This window comes from Cervus elaphus, chromosome 15, assembly GCF_910594005.1.
Source record: "Cervus elaphus chromosome 15, mCerEla1.1, whole genome shotgun sequence".
Classification (NCBI taxonomy): domain Eukaryota; kingdom Metazoa; phylum Chordata; class Mammalia; order Artiodactyla; family Cervidae; genus Cervus; species Cervus elaphus.
In genome coordinates this window covers 60,446,350-60,460,095 of record NC_057829.1, presented here as the reverse complement: position 1 = coordinate 60,460,095, position 13,746 = coordinate 60,446,350, and positions in this window count along the sequence as shown.

The following is a 13,746-nucleotide window of genomic DNA, read 5'->3' as shown; positions in this document are numbered from 1 at the left end:
TCTGTCACTCCTCGTTACCCTCTTCCTCTCCCCTCCCTTGGGCTCTTACACCCTGCTCTTACACAGTCTCTTCTCTGAACATTGATTGGCCTCGACGGTGTCAGGTGTTGATGGGAGCAGCACAGGCAGATCCCCAGGGGGAGGGACTTAGTCAGAGGGGAGGAAAATGAGAGATGAAGCCCCAGGAGCCTAGGGACTAAAAACATGGTGATGGTCTGAAGTTGAGCACGCTGTCCTTGTGCCGGGTCCACACAGCCTTAGGATCGCCTGCTTCATTGACAGCTCTGAGCTCTCCCTCCTTCCATTCTGTTCTTAACACCACTGGTGCCTGATAGTCTGCAGTTGAAAGATTTCTTGTCTCATGGGGGCCCTCCCAAAGAAATAAGCACTCACTTACATGCTTCTTCTTATCCTCTGAGGATGTTTTATGAGCACAAGAATTATGGTGTCATGGGGAGCATGTTCCCAGGCTGGCTCCAGATGCTACCTCTCATCCCGACCCTTACATGGTCAGCCACGTTACCCTGCCTGCCCTGCCCCTGAGTGGGGAGTTCTGGCATAGCTTGCCTGAAAAGGCAATAAACATAGCTGCCTGAAACTTTATGGCAAGTACCACAATCAGCTCCCAACCAGACAACAAATGCCCCTGGAATCAAAAATAGAAAGTGACCCAAGAAGGCCAAGCCCTTGGGGAAGACGCCACTAAAGAGGCAGGCCTGGAACTGGGCCCTGAGAAAGACAAGTTGGGTAAGGAGAGGCCAGAGCATTCAGACAGCGACTGGGGGAGCAAAAGCTGGAGGGGGATGAAATGCAAGTCAGGGAGCAATGAATATACAAATCTGGAGCTGACATTCACGTGGGTAAACAAGATAGTACATCCCAGACAGCTGGGAGATGTAAACTCACCCTTCTTAGGACCTGGGACAAGGGTGAGTTTAGTGCAGGAAGTGCAGCTAAGGTTTAGTCATCCATGAGTCCATTCTCCCTGTGTAGCCACCTCAGTCCTTAGTCCATTTCTGCAGAGACTGTGGGCCGTCAGAATTCTCCCCTCTTCCCTCAAAAGGAAAGCGATTCCCGAAAGAAGACCAGGGAGCGGCCGTAGCCTCACCAGGACTCCCACCCAGACTGTCTTCCAGCACTTGGCTTGTCCTTGCTCTAGGAAGCCAGCTCTCTATTCCAAAATCCTTTCTGTGGTCCTACCCTCCTACTTCCCTTTCTTGGCCACCAACTCCTGGCAACACGAGCTGCTGAACAAACCAATCCTGAAGTTCCCACCTCCCCACCTGGGGGTGAAAAGCCCTCAACAAATGTTTTTATTCTTCAAACCAAGTTTACTTGGGTTTAGGTTTTCTATTACTTAGAAATAATGATAATAAAGGTAGTTATAATAGTAATAAAAATAATGTCTGACAATATATTCATACATTATGGGGGCATTTACAAAATTATTAATATTCATATGGAAAGAAAATTGGGCAGCCATAGACTAGATTCTAATAGGTATTATTTGCTCTATATCCTTTATTTTATGAAACCACCTCTCCCCTATTTTGCAGCAACCTTGCTGAGTTCCTGTGATTCAAGGGGCTTGGCAGGGGGTGTGGGGTGGTCATCTCCCCCTGATAAGCCACCTGGTGAGCCTGTCTTTAGATTCCCTACTATCCATCGATGAACAGTGCACCCAGGTGCTCACTGACCACCGGGTGACATGGACTACCTGGGCAGAGTTATGGAGGTGGAGGGGGACTTCTCTGAGACCCATGGACCATTTGGGACATTGGCAGCCTAAACTGATTATATGTCGTTGCTGACTCCAACTCATCTCCTAAGCAGCATCTTCATTCTTGCCTAGCCATGGATGTAAACATGCCTTGGAGTCTACTGAAGTGGAAGGTGGGGTTAATGTTACAGTGTCTTTTCTGCTGGTGTTGCTGGCAAAAATCAATGAAGACTTTTGCAACTGCTCTTTTGGCAGCACTTGCCCTTTAGTGAGAATGAGAGGTAAAACTTCATTCAATATTCAGTGAGCACCAATTGTGTGTTGTGTGCTGAGTATAAGAGACATTCCCCATCCAGTGGTTCAACGCTTAACCTGAGCACTACTGCTCTACCCCCAATAGTTCTTAACTTCCAATCTCTACCACCTATCTTACCCCCATTCCTAGGAGAAACCCTTTAGCCAATAGGAAGACACCAGACCAGACAGATTTGCTGTAGGGGGATTGTAGGGGACTGTAGGGGAGGCAGGTTCCCTACCACCTCAGAGAAAAGACACCTGGTTCTAGGTTCCAGCTGGCCCCAAGAATGCTCTGACACTAGAGGGCAATCAGGGTCCACAGACTTAAGGAGGTCTGTCCTCAAGTCTGGATGAGCTAGACTCCACCAGCATCCTCAGACTGTCCACCTGGAGACGAAGTGCTAGCACAGCCCAGTGACTTGCAGAAAGCCGTCTACTTAGAAGGTAAGAACATGGGCTTCAGGTGATAAGAAGCAGAACAGAGTTTGGGCCTTGATTGCACCACCTGCTAGCTGTTTGAGCTGGGGAAAGTGTCTTTGAATTTTGATAACACTTATCTGTAACTGGGCTTTGTGAAATTATATATAAAGCACTCAGCGCAATGGCCAGCCTATGGTAAACCGTCAGTACTGTTAGCTGTATTATTCATTTTGTTCTAGCTTTCACTTAGTTCTGGACATTTCTATTTTAAGTCCAAACATCTCTTCCTAGGAAATGAAGTGGGGGACACTCTTGGGAGATAATCTAGTACTTAACAGGCACTATAGCAAGAGTCCTTACAGATGATGCCACAGCAATCTGAATGAATTATCTCTTATTTTCTAGGCTCAGAAACCGAGGCTCAGAGAGGTGAAAGTGGCTAGCCATATCCAACTCTGCGATCTGGTGGACTATACTGTCCATGGAATTCTCCAGGCCAGAATACTGGAGTGGGTAGCCTTTTCCTTCTCCAGGGGATCCTTCCAACCCAGGGATCGAACCTAGGTCCCCCACATTGCAGGCAGATTCTTTACCAGCTGAGCCACAAGGGAAACCCTTGAGAGTCTGAGTAAATTCCCAGGTCACACAGTTAGGAAGTGGCAGAACCTAGATTAGAACCAGATAAGTGGACTTCAAAGCTCTTCACCACCACAGCAGGCTACAGTAGTAGTGCTTTCCTAGAAGTTCCTATACCTTAGCCCAAGGCAGGTTGTAAGGCAGAAGAAGGAGGTTGCCATAGCTACTAACTAGACCCCTTTTCAAGTAATCAGATCCTAGGTCTGCTCCAGTTTTGCAAGAGGAGATGCTTGTCTGGAAACTCTCCTCAACACCTGGCCCTGGAGGGAGCCGACTGCACCTGAATTATTTAGAGAGTCCCTAGACATTTGATATAATGATCAGGTGTGGATGCTTCTCCAACTTTCCCCCAAACGTGCCTTTACTGACCCTCTCCGCCTCCCCTAGTTGCCTATGAGGAAAAAAAGAAGCATCAGCCTTCCCACATTGTGTTTGTCTACCTCCTTCGTTCTCTATCCTGAAAATTTTCCATAAGAAGTAGGCTATTTTCCTTGAAAATCTCAAAATACTGTTGGTTTGAGTTGAAATTTATGTAAATAGAACCCTAACTAGTCAATGGATAAGTTGTCTTTTTCTGTTGATAACACACACAGTGCATTTTCCTCTATTCTAAAGTTGTACAAGTCAAACCAAAAGACTGAATTTGAATAAATGGAAAAAAAAAAAAACAGGTAACAAAAATATTCATACTATGGATTTCAATCACATTAAAAAAATTATGCTTAGAAAAAAGACTGGAAGGAAATATAAAGTGGCACTTGGCCTATAGTTTTTACACCATATAACATATAGAATAACATGATGGCAGTTATTAATGAATTCAATGATTCTGGTAATAGGGTGTGCTGCCCACTCATACATCCTTATGTACCCCTCACATACACCTCTTACCTCGACCATCCAGCCATCCATCGATTCCCTTCTCTCTGTCACTGTGCAGCCTGAAATTGTCCTGGTAAAGAATTGCTTCCAAGATTGTTCCTGATCCTCTGTATCTAATCTGTAACTCTGTGTTGTTTTCAGCATCTTTTGTAGTAACCCAGTTAGATTTTAATGTGAAATTAAGCTGAAACCATTGAATCTTAATATTTTAAGTATCTATCTCTTTACAGTGAACTATTTGAAAACAATTAGCCATTAAAAAACCTTGTTTGTAAAGAATATTGACTGACATGGGGAAGAGGCTCACTACAAAATGTTGAAGAAAAAACTTGTCTGTACCTTCATATCCATAGTTCCTCCACATCCACAGATTCAACCAACCATGGATTATATAGTATTGTAGTATTTACTATTGAAAAACACCTGTGTATAAGTGATCCTGCACAATTCAAATCCATGTTGTTGGGAGGTTGACTGTAGTTATTCTAGGTTCATATCTATAGTATTTTATCTTTGATAAAAAAATATTTGAAGCACATATGGCAAAATTTTAACATTTGGTCTTAATGCTGGTTAGTAATATAACAGTGATAACCGTTATATTACTCTCTCTGAATTCTTTCACAATTAAAAAAGAACAGTGAAAAGATATTTATTGTTCATATTGACATCTTAACCCAGTTATTTTTTTTTAACCCAGTTATTTTATCAGATTTTCTGATATCCCAATTATAATGTCTGGAATAATGTAGTTAAAGAATAAGTATTTTCTTTTAAAAAATAAAATAAGAAAAACTTGACTTTAAAGAGGATAGTTAAAATTTCCCAGCTAGGAAAAAGACTGGAAGAAAATGTATCAAAATATTATGAGAGATTCTTTCTTATTTTTATTGAAATATAGTTGATTTACAATGTCATATTAGTTTCAGGTATACAGCAAAGTGATTTGGTTATATATATATATATATATATATATATATATATATATATATATATATATATAGTCTTTTTTAGATTATTTTCCATCATAGGCTATTAGAAGGTACTGAGTATAGTTCCCTGTGCCATGAAGTAGATCCTTGTTGGTTATCTATTTTATATATAGTACTGTATATATTAATCCCAAACTCCTAATTTATCCCTTCCCCCTCTTTTCCTCTCCATAAATTTGTTTTTTAGTCTGTAAATCTATTTCTGTTTTTTAAATAAGTTCATTTGTGTCATATTTTAGATTCCACATACAAATGATATATTTGTCTTTCTCTGACTTACTTCACTTAGTATGATAATCTCTAGATCCATCCATGCTGCTGCAAATATCATTATTTCATTCTTTTTTATGGATAAGTAACATTCCACTATGTATATATACCACATCTTCTTTATTCATTCCTCTGTTGATGGACATTTAGGTTGTTCTCATGTCTTAGATATTGTAAATATTGCTGCTATGAACATTGGGGTGCATGTATCTTTTCGAATTAGAGTTTCCTCTGGATATATGCCCAGGAGTGGGATTAATGGATCATACGGTAACTTTTAGTTTTTTAAGAAACCTCCATACTGTTCTCCATAGTGGCTGCACCAATTTACATTCCCACCAACAGTGTAGAAGAGCTCCTTTCTCTCCACGCCCTCTCTTGTCAGTGGTTCTTGCTGAGTTGTTGTTTTTATTGTCCAGTCACTCAGTCATGTCCGACTCTTTGCAACCCCATGGACTGTAGCATGCCAGGCTTCCCTGTCCTTCACTGGGACTAATAATGAGTTTTACTCATCATTATACTTTTCCGTTTTCCAAAGTTTCTATTTTACTACTTGAAATATTTTTAGAACATTTTTCTTGTTTTTATAGCTACTAATATTTATTCCTGTGGGAAATTAGTGGTATGATGGCAAATAAAATTTATGATAACATTCTTTTAACTCTGCTGCTGCTGCTGCTGCTAAGTCACTTTAGTCGTGTCCGACTCTGTGCGACCCCATAGATGGTAGCCCACCAGGCTCCTCTGTCCCTGGGATTCTCCAGGCTTTTTCTCCCCATCCCATCCCATGTTGTAGTCTGTCTTTTGCAGAGAAGAAATCAAGGCTCAGAGGGCTAAGTCTTGGAACTGGACCTCTGCCCGCTAGGGAGATTGTCAGTTCTTGGGCACCTCCAACCAGTGGCTCCTGGTTTGCCTGTTGCTGTGCTGGTTTTACTCCCATGCTCAGAGCCCTCCCAAAGCAAAGACATGCCCAAAAGCCATGAAGTGTTTCTGCTCCAGGTCCTTCACTGAACTCAAGTTTTCCTTCCCTAACTCACAAATAAGACTACATCTCTGTGTTGCCAGATTCTGTTTCCATACAGACAATTAGATGGTAAATAATTCAAGAGAACGGAAACTGGCAAAGTGGTGTGTGATGTCCAAATAGCTATCTTGTTTACCCTCTGGTGTAAACTTCAGGCTTGTCTGCAAGTCAGAGCCCCAGGAGTAGGTAAAATGTGCAAACACAGGAATGTCCCTCTTTCCATTCTCTCCCATCTTTGACTATTGTTGAGGGTAAGAATTGAGTTGCCCAGTTTGGTTAAAGTGGAACAGCATGGCTTTGGCAGAAAGATTCAGCTGACTTCTTAGGTAAGTCCATAATTCCTCTGATGATGGGTTGGATGTCCAGAATCTAAAAGCATCCACTTCCCCTTGTGGTGAGGATTCGTGATCCAAAGCTGAGGTCTCAGCGATTTCACCATGCATCCTCCCTGTCTTCCTTCTGTGCACTGAGGGAGATATATTTCACCAGGCCCTTCTAAACCTGCCTGTCATTAAAGAAGCAGTCTTAGTTAAGACTCTGAGTTACAGGTAACAGAAACCACCTCCACCTTGCTGATGAAGAGAAGGATAATGTATTATTTGGACACAGGGTGTCTCATAAAGCCCAGAGGCAAAAAAATTTAGAGCTGGCCCACCCTCTCAAGAGACTGAAACTAGCTCAGGCAAAAAAGAGAAATTTGTGCCTCAAGTAAGCAAACCACAGTGAAGGTGAGTGACTAGAATCAGGGGTCCCAACATCCCCTCAGTGCTTCCACGCCTCTTCTTTCTGCATGAGGGCTTCCTTTCCTCCTACTGGAGACTTCCACGAACATGGGACATAGCCAGTGAAAGCTTGCAGACTTACTCTCACAACTCTGTCTCACCATACCCTCCCTGCCAGTCACAAAATTAAAAAGACTCTCAGCTCCTAGTTTCAGTGTGGAAAGACTCTGGTTGGCCTACTCAGGCCACTTATCCCCCCACTGTAGTGACTCTGTAGAGGAGGGGCTATGGCATGGTCTGGGGTGATTCAGCCATACATACCTGTTTACCTGTACCATGATTAAATCTTGAGATCATTTCATAGGACTTCCTCTTCTGACAGGATGTAATATGCAACAATAATCCAATGTTCCTGCTGAAACAACCAGAAACAACTGGATAAGTTACAAAAATTATATATTTTAAAGACATTGGGGAGGAGTAGCAGCAACAAAGACTAATAAGATTCTGGAGAGGAAAGAGCCTTTTCTAAATGGATCTCTGACCATTTTCTTCCCTGGAGATATTTGCCAAAGCTGGGATAGAGCTTGACCCAGGCATAAGGTCTTTCCTGGGACAAAAAAACTCATAGAGCTTTTGATGATCACTGTGATCTGGCCTAACACTGGAATCTAGAGGAGCTCTAAACACATGGCCAGTTTTCCCCATGTAGCACTTGCTGAATTCTGGGATGCATCAGGAGAGACTGGGTTATAAGTGTCTCATAGCGTAGAGAAATTTCCCACAGACTTGTAGTAGTGACGAAAGAAAGAGTGATGAGGGCTGCATCAAATATGGCAGCTGTCCCTCAAGACAGTTGCTGGATTTTGAAACAGTGTGGGGCAGAACAAAGAGCCAGAGCTCCTAAGAGCAGAACTAAATCTTCCACAGGCTTTCAGAGTTGAGAAGACAGAGACCCAGCAGACTGTCAGTCAAAAGCTTGAGTGGGCTCTCTCCAAGGAACAAGATGACCCAGAGCTGTACTGGGACTAATACAAGAGCAATTCAGCCCCGGCTCAGCTGAATCCTTGACTAGACTGAGATGATCAGTCTTTTATACCATTAAGAAACATGCAAAGAGCAGGGAAATGTGACTAATAATTAAAAGAAAAAGTAGAGAATCAAAGCAGACTACAAATGATTCTGACATTTGAGTTAGCAGACCAGGACTGTGTAATAAGTGTTATAAACTTATGAGAGAAAATCTAGAAAAGGAAAAGAACACAACATATGAAGAGAGAATGAATTTTAGCAGAACTAGAATCTATATTTTTTTAAAAAAAGAATCAAATAGACATTCTAGAACTGATAAACGCAATATCTGAAATTAAGAACTCACTAAATGAAATGCTTCCTTACCAGTTGGTAAATACCTATCAGTCCAAGCCTCCATGGCCACCTGGCCCTTCCTGGACCACCCTGGACTTCCCCATGATCCAACAACTGAAATGTTTATTGCTGACCCAGCCCGGGGCTTCTAGGACCCTGCGTTACCACTGCTGCAAGGATTCCTTCTGATTGGTTGGTGTCTGTGCTTTTCCCATTTGTCAACTGCTTTGATGTTACTTGGTACTGTCATTGAGAGTCCCCACCAGAAACAAATGATTGAAGTTGGGAAGAAAGAATCCCCCAAAGAGGGCAATACCAGAATAAAAGGAAAAATGAAAGGACATAGAAAGGGGTGTTTGTTCACCATGAGGTTCACTAACAGAGCCAGAAATCTGGAACTGAAGGCTGCTATTTGCTGAATTTACATTGTGCTAAACTTCCTATCTACTATGGCCAAGGAGAATGGAATGAGTTGTGGAGAAGAGACTGAGTGATGAGTTGGACTAGCTAGATATGTTTGCTATGTTGCTTGGTCTCTGGAATCTGATTGAGTGACAGCTCACACACCAGTTCATCTCATGGAACACTAAGGAGAGCTGCAGAGATTTGAGTTTCCTCAAAGGCAAAAGAATCTGGTGAGAACTAAATGCCTTTCAGAGTGCAGGGCCAGAGAACAGGTTTTAGAAACAGATAATTCTGGGTTCGGAACCCACACCTGCAAACCCACTTAGCTGGTTGTTTGACCCTGGGCAAGTCACTTTGCCTCTCCTATTTGTCTCATAGGCTGGTAGAAGGCACTGTTTGTTAACTGCCTAACAGTTTCCTCCCTTCTTTGCTGAAAAAGGCCTCATTGTTCTTCAGAGTGTTTCACTCTTTCTCTGTCAGCTCAGGGGTGAATAATGCTTGGTCTAGGCCATTGTAGTAATTCTACACCCTGATCAGTGCTTGAATTAAGCATGTGTGTATGATGGCCCTGTTCCAGCCATTGAGATGAGAGGGGTGATCAACCAAAAGCTTCTTAGAAAGCTTTTCTTGTACTTAAAAGAGCCCGTGCCTCTGCTAAACATTGTCTTGTTCAACTGGATGCTTGGAAATTCAGCAAAAATTCTATAGTCATGAGAGGAGCTGGCCTGGAGACTCAAGCCAACTGAACAAAAAGATGGAAAGAACCTGGGTCCCTGATGACATCATTGAGCCCCCAGTTTAACCAGTCCTAAAGCTGCCCTTGCTATGGACTTCTTGTTACATACGTTGTTTAGTCACTAAGTCGTGTCCGACTCTTTTGTGACACCATGGACTATAGCCTGGTAAGCTCCTCTGTCCCTGAGATTTCTCAGGCAAGAATACTACAGGGGGTAGACATTTCCTTTTCCAGGGGATCTTACTGACCCAGGGGTCAAACCCACGTCTTCTGCTTTGGCAGGTAGATTCTTTACAAGCTAGCCACCAGGGAAGTTCTATTACATATGAAATAACTAATTTCCTTATTGTGAGTTTGAGATTTCTCTTATGCAGAGTCAAAAGCTTCCTAGTGAACTTAGGACTGTGTTATTGAAGATTAGATTAAATCAAATAATTTGTGTAAAGCTCTTAGCATAGTTCCTGGTATAAAAAGTGCTTAAGGGACTTCCCTGGTGGCCCAGTGGCTAAGACTCCGTGCTCCCAATGCAGGGGGCCCTGGTTTGACCCCTAGTCTGGAAACTAAATCCCATACACAGCAACTAAGATCCCAAGCAGCCAAATAAATGAATAAATTTTTCAAAAGTGCTCAAAAGAATAATAGGTACTATTTTTATACCACCACCATCATCAGTATCATTATTATTTTATTTCACCTTATTGCTTCAGCTCTGGTTATAGGCAGAGAAAAATAAGTCTAGGATTTAAAGATGTGATGATAGGGATGAAGGTGTCAGAGGAAGGGAGGTGAATCCAGGTGCTTTGGCTCCTTATCCAGTGGTTCTTCTAACAGTCGTTTTAGTTAAGAGTTTTTCTTTGCTGGTATGTGTGCATAAGGCAGTAGAAACTGACATAGTTTAGTTCAAACCAATACACAAAAATCAATTTTTTGAAGGTTATGGAATGTGTCATCTAAATGAAGAAAGAAATGAACAAAGAAAATTTCGTCAAGGAAGGAATTAGGACAGTACCAGATACCTCTGTGGTCAGCATCCATGGACCTCATGCCATTGGTGTGACTGTCTCAGAAGGGTATTTTTGATTGTTTGATTGTTAAGTGCTATTAGGAACTCACAAGTTTAAGCATATTTAAAGAGCTTGGGTTCAATGAAGTTATAATACTTATTGACTATCCCACCATTGGCCAGTGGGATTGTGGGAGCCTCCCATCTGTTCCTAATCCCTCTTGGCCCAAATCCAGTAGAGTTTGATGGGCTCTTACTTTCTGTGGACTCAATTTCCTAGATAATGTCTAAGATCCTTCTTGTTCTTCTTCTTTTTTGTATCTATCTGTTTGGTTGGGGCAGGTAGTGTGGCCCGTGGGATCTTTGATCTTCATCGAGGAGTGTGGTATCTAGTTCCCTGACCAGGAATCAAACCCGGAGCCCCTGCATTTAAAGTGCAGTCTTGGCCACTGGACCACCAGGGAAGTCCTAGATTATATTCAAGCAATTACTGTTCATTTTTTAGATGTGATAATGTTTTAGTTATAAAAGACTTATCTTTCAGAGTGACATACTAGAATATTTGTGGGTAAAATTATACAATGTCTAAGACTTGCTTCAAAATAATCTGTGAGAAGATTTAGGGGTCAGTTGGATGGGAGCACTGGAAAGTTACATAAGCCATAAGGGATGATTCTTGGAGCTGGGTAATGGGTACATGTGAGTTTATTTTGTGTTCTCTGTACTGTGTATGTTAGAAACTTAGTAAGCATTTAAGGAGGTATGTGCTAGCACAGAGGACTCTGAGATGAAGCAGACACCATCCCTCCTCTAGCGCATCTTACAGCCTGGTTCCCAAACTCTTATCACCAAGCACCTTTTCTGTTATTCTTTATCCTGGCAAGCCCCATGTTCAAATGATTCTGATCACTAAATAAAGCTATTTATCATGTAATAATTTAAAATGACTGTATCTCTGTATGGTGGATGGACCTGGAGATTATCATACTAAGTGAGGTAAGTCAGATACAGACAAATATCATATGACATTGCTTATACGTGGAATCTAAAATATGACAAATGACTGAACAAATGAATTTATTTACAAAACAAAAGTAGACCACAGACATAGAAAGCAAACTTATGGTTACCAAAGGGGAAAGGGGGAATAAATTAGGAGTTTGGGATTAAAATATACACAATACTATGTATAAAATAAACAATAAGGACAACATTGTAAACCAACTATACTTCAATTAGTAAATAAATAATAAAAATACTGTATGTCTTGAATGGCTTGAAGTGTTCAAACATTTCTGCTCTTGTGGCACCTGAAAGGAAACGTTGGCTGGGAACCACAAAGTTGTCCAGCTTTAAAATTTTAAGGAGATGGAAATGAGGTAGATGATGAGGCTGCTAAGGCCATAGGTTGGCAGAAGTGGGACTGGGGCCTAGTTCTCCTAAGTCCACTACTTTTTCCAGTGTACCATCGGAGGTATTTGTGGAGTGTGTATATTATCTAGTTTACTGTACTGGAAACAATCATATATGAGCCTGTCACTTTTTTTTTTTTAAGGCTCAGCTATGCCAGTTTTTTCAACTTTTCCTAATAGATTTTATTTACTTGCCACCTTCTCATACTATTTCAGGCTGTCTGACACATTACCACTTTGTTTAAAATTTTCCTCCATGGCAGGTTTCTTAGCACTTATTTTCCTCACCCCTCTTCAGTTAAGAGTGGAACTAAGTGAAGATGTCAAGCACAGTCAACTCTTGGTTATCTGGGGGCAGGTTGGCCAATTTTCTGTCAATCATGGTAAAAACAAAACAAAAAACTCCCAGAGCCACCATACAATAGGCATAGAACAGAAATCAATAGATGCCACATGGATTAACTTTGATATTAGAATGTCCTCCTTTCACCAGTCCCACAGTGTATACAGGTTGGTTTACTGAGAAATGTCTGTATATGAGAATTCAGTATTTTATTTTGGATGCTTGTCACAAACACTTTTACTGAAGTTTCCGGTGTTAAAGGGCACCTTAGCGATGCTTCAGTTGCAACCGCTTCTCCATTGAAGAAGATTTTCCTCTCAAAATGGCAGGACTACACACCTCCTCTCAAGCCTCTATGTAGCTGACTCTGTAGAGTCAATAATCAACCTTGAGTGCCAATGTTCTCATATTCAAGATTGAAATCTTTAAAAGCCCTTTTGGATGGTACTGTGGTCAACCCTTGTCTCTTCTGGGAATTACTTGGTTTCCTTCCTGAATTTCTATCAAGGAGAAAAAGAGGCTTGATCTGCCCCCAGCCAGAACAAGAAGTGGCTTTCACAGCAGCTGATTGGAATGGAAAACCAGGATCAGATCCTCCTCCAAAAAGCTCTCACGTGAAAACGGATGAAGTTTCAGTTCTCTGCTCCAATTTGACAAGGTCCAAAAGCTTCTCGAAAATCCAGAATTTCTTATTTAAGTTAATGAAAGAAGAAACACAAACTATAAGGAGAGCCAAGTTTTATCCCTGATACACTCAAGGGTCCAGGAGAGCCTTTGAACCCCAACATCACAGTTTAAGAGCTGAGTATGAGGAGTAACTATCAGTACCAGGAAAAATCCCTCTGTCACCCCACAGCCTGCACGCTTGGCCTCAATTCTGCCTTCGGATGTTCCCAGGACACCTTGCAGGTCAACCTACTTATCACTCTGCCTCCCTGATCTTCCTACTTTACTTCTAGTCTAGAAATTCACAACTGCCTATGATACAAGCTTAGCAAACTGGACATCAAAGAGTCCATTATCGCCACTGGATAAAAGTTATTTGGTACAAGAGTTAGAAAAAAATCATAATTAATAGCAAAATATTTGAAGGATTTCCATTAAGGTCAAGAACAAGACAGGCAACTCACGGTGGTGTAGTAATGCAGTGGACAAGGAAAGGAGCAGGAAACACACACACAGGGGAGAGGAAAGGGAGCTTCCTGTTTCCCCTCCATCCTCGCTGCTGATGGCTTCCTCTCCAGTCTTGATTTTACCGCTCAGTCTGTGGCAAGGAACAGATGGAAAACAGCCCGTAGTTTAAGATGCCTGTGTGGTAAGGCAATTATTAGCACTTCCCAACTTTACTGTTACCAGGTTGATCATTTCCTGTTGGCTGTCTGGAGCCACGGGAGGAAACAGAATAGAAAAGGAAAATAAAAAGAAAGGAAGAAAAAAATGACTTTACTGGTTAGTTTCCAAGATACCAGAAAGCTGGGAGGAAAAACAAAAAGCAAGAATTGAGCAAGAAGGACAA